The sequence below is a fragment of the Mandrillus leucophaeus genome, unplaced genomic scaffold, assembly GCF_000951045.1.
Source record: "Mandrillus leucophaeus isolate KB7577 unplaced genomic scaffold, Mleu.le_1.0 Scaffold214, whole genome shotgun sequence".
Taxonomy (NCBI): domain Eukaryota; kingdom Metazoa; phylum Chordata; class Mammalia; order Primates; family Cercopithecidae; genus Mandrillus; species Mandrillus leucophaeus.
The window spans coordinates 184188-187500 of NW_012102188.1; the positions used below are offsets into that span (position 1 = coordinate 184188).

The 3313-nt window shown below is 36.5% G+C and overlaps 1 protein-coding gene across 1 annotated transcript in view; it reads left to right on the forward strand.

The window, feature by feature from the left end:
• ZC3H8 (zinc finger CCCH-type containing 8) overlaps positions 1 to 1830 on the forward strand; it is a 39525-nt gene extending 37695 nt beyond the window's left edge. Inside the window, exon 9 of the mRNA XM_011980514.1 lies at positions 1049 to 1830. The gene's annotated coding sequence lies outside the window, so the exon portion shown is untranslated. The remainder of the gene's footprint in view (positions 1 to 1048) is intronic.
• Positions 1831 to 3313: the final 1483 nt, after the last annotated feature.

Below are 3313 nucleotides of genomic sequence, written 5' to 3' on the forward strand. Positions count from 1 at the left end.
AGACCAATGGATTTTAATATAACAGTATAAAAAGTTCATTGATGCGGTTTCAGATTTCATACTGCAACTTGAAAATTTGTTTCCATTTGCTTTTATTATTCTTGCTCCAATCCCTTGATTTTTAGTTTTTTTTTTTTTTTTTTTTTTTTTTTTTGAGATGGAGTCTCGCTCTGTTACCCAGGCTTGAGTGAAGTGGCACAATCTTCTCTCACTGCAACCTCTGCCTCCCGGGTTCAAGCGATTCTCATGTCTCAGCCTCCTGAATAGCTGGGATTACAGACATATGCCACCACGTCTGGCTAATTTTTTTGTATTTTTAGTAGAGACGGGGTTTCACCATGTTGGCCAGGCTGGTCTCAAACTTCTGACCTCAAGTGGTCCACCCGCCTTGGTCTCCCAGAGTGCTGGGATTACAGGTGTGAGCCACTGCGCCCAGTCTATTTTTAGCTTTTCTGAATAATTTTTAGGTTTGTTTCTCGTATGGAACATATGTTGTTGGGTTTTGCTCTGCAGACTGAACCAAAAATCTTTTTCTTTTGATAAGTGGATTAAGATCATTCACATTTATTAAAATGACCAAATGTTTGGTTTAGTTTCTGTCATTTTATTGTTACTGTTTCTTTCTTTATAATGTGTTTTCTTTGTTTTCTATTAAATTTTTCTTTTTTCATCTCATTTTTTGTTCTCTTTCTGCTTTTGTCTGATAATATTTATCATGTTTCCATTCAAATTTATTTTCTTGTAATATACTCTTAATTTGTAATGTTATTTTTTTCTTGTTTGTCATTTCTGAGGTTAGTCAATTCTTGTCTCATTTATATATATATTTTTTGCTTCAGTTCTAGTCTTAGTTTTTGAATTTCAATTCAGAATGTTCTTTAATTTTCCCAAAGAGGGGTATTTAATTCAGTTTGGATTTTTGCTTAATTGTTTTCTTCAGCTGTATGTTTTTTGTTGTTGTTTTGGGAGGTGAGAGCTGGGAGTAAGGGCGGCTAAGCTGGTAATTTTCATGAGCTGATGTGTTTTTGTTCTCTGTTTTCTTCTATAGGTAGCATTGTACAGATGAAGAGTACTTAACACCCATGCCTGTTCAAGACTGTTCAAGACTGGTGATTTGGAGTAGTTTACAAGATTCCTCATTCAGAGTGCCCTCTTGTGTGACTGGGGTGATGTGCAGCTTCCATAATGGATGGGACAGAGAGCTGGGATCTAATGTACAAGTGAAGGGCTTGGTCTTCACTGAGACATTCCAGCCATTGGAATAGGAGAGGAGCATATATGGCAGAGATGCTGGCTGATGGGTAAATATGATAGTAAATTGTAGAAAACTCTTCTGATTGATTGGATTTCCTTAACAAAATAGGAAGCAAGGTTAGGCTGAGTGAGGGTGGGTGAAGAGGTAGAGGAGGTTTGAGGAGAGAGAACTGCTCGGAAGACATTGGTAGACGGACCATAAAAACAGAGTTGGTTCTCTTTATGACATTAAATAGTTTCACAACATATTTTTAATGGTTGTTCGTTTTAGGGCTTAAATTACGGTTCTATGATTTTTTTAAACCAGTTTCCTATTGTTAGACATTTATTTCCAGTTTCTTACTATTATAAATAAAGTGAAACAACATCTCTTACTATACCATTTCTAAATCTGGAGTTCCTAACTTTTCTGTTGTTAAAATATAAGAATATTTATCTTTCTCATTGGTTTATAAACTGTAGTCATATTATACACTTGTGTAAATTACAAACTTTAGGAGTGTGATGGTATCATTAACACAAGATTCAAATACAAAATGTTCCAAGTACAAATAATAATGAGATTCTAAATATGCAGTTTTATATAGTAATATTATTATTGGACAAATACTATGAAATGGAAACTCGTCATTATATTGTTTTATTGCTGGGAAAAGTAATACTATTACCAACTTGCTGGACATACAGAGTACACCAAAGCTAGTGATACTTCTTGGCCAAGTCCTATTTGAAAGTAGGAATCAAAGTTATTTTCGTTGTTATCTAATCCCGCTAAAGCAAGAAAGGGAATTGCATCAACTCCAAGCACAGGTTTATCAGACAAGACCAAAGAAAGCAGGAAACAAGGGTAAATCCTAGACCCTTAGAAGCAGGAAACTGAAGAATGAAGAGCAAGTCATCTCTCAGTGGCCTTTTGCTGTCTGCCCCCAGGTTGATTGGTTCACTTCCCAGCTGTGGCTCGGGAGGAGGGCAAGACACTTCTTATTCAAGTCTCATAACAACCTTATAAGGTGGATAATGCAATTCATTGCATAGAAAGGGAGTAAATAGGAATACTTAATTTTTTAATGTTCATGAGCCTTGTCAATACTTGTAATTAATCTTCTACTACAGTCTAGCAGTTTATTTCCTAATATTACCTCATGTATAGTTTGATACTTATGAAGTATAGATTTTATATATAAAGTTTATATATAAGGAAAAAAACAATTCTTATATTTCTGAGGCAGCACCCATCTCACTTGTAGACTTAAAAGAGACAGCAGAGATTTGAGGGACTCAGAAGTCAAATAGAGTAGGTTAAAAACCTCTTCTTTTTCAAATACTTGTTTTAAGAAACAAGCATACCCGTGTCAGTGAAATATCTTAACTTGTGTTGAATCAAGTTAGGAGAGAGAGATTCTCATGAATGTGTCCTGTGTTGTCAAAGCAGCTGCTAGCCGGTGGGTCTCTCCTACCTGGGTTATGGCAGCACCTCACAGCCAGCTGCTGGCCTCCATTCTCCCCTTTCCTCTGTACAGTTTGCTCTGGTTCCTCAGAGCAGATTTCTGAGTATACTGCTTCAGCCATGCCCTCACTGTGTCGTTCCCTGAACCAAGAGCCATTCGTCCCAAGAGCCATTCGTCCAAAGTACTCTATCAACTAGCCATTGTAGCCATACCAAGCCGGGCTTCCTACTTCCCTCTGCTCCCCTTGGTTTCCTCCTGTGAAGTAAATCTCACTGACCCTTCATGCCGCTCCAAGCATATATAATATATAATATATGTGTGTGTGTATATATATATTATATAGATATGTAATAAAACCATAGTCTAAAAAATTCAAACCAGGAGAAATAAAGCAAGAAAATTTTATGGGGGAAAAATCTGCACAGATATATTTGGCCAGCATGGTTATTATGGCTCGATTAAATTTATCCCTGACCGTCTTTAAAGCCAAAGCAAACAGGATAAAGTGATCAACTACTTACCTCTCAATATCAGAAAGGAGGCAGGAGGCAAAACCTCTCTTAATTTCATAAAAACAATTCTTATGTGGGTCTTCATTATGGAAATCACAG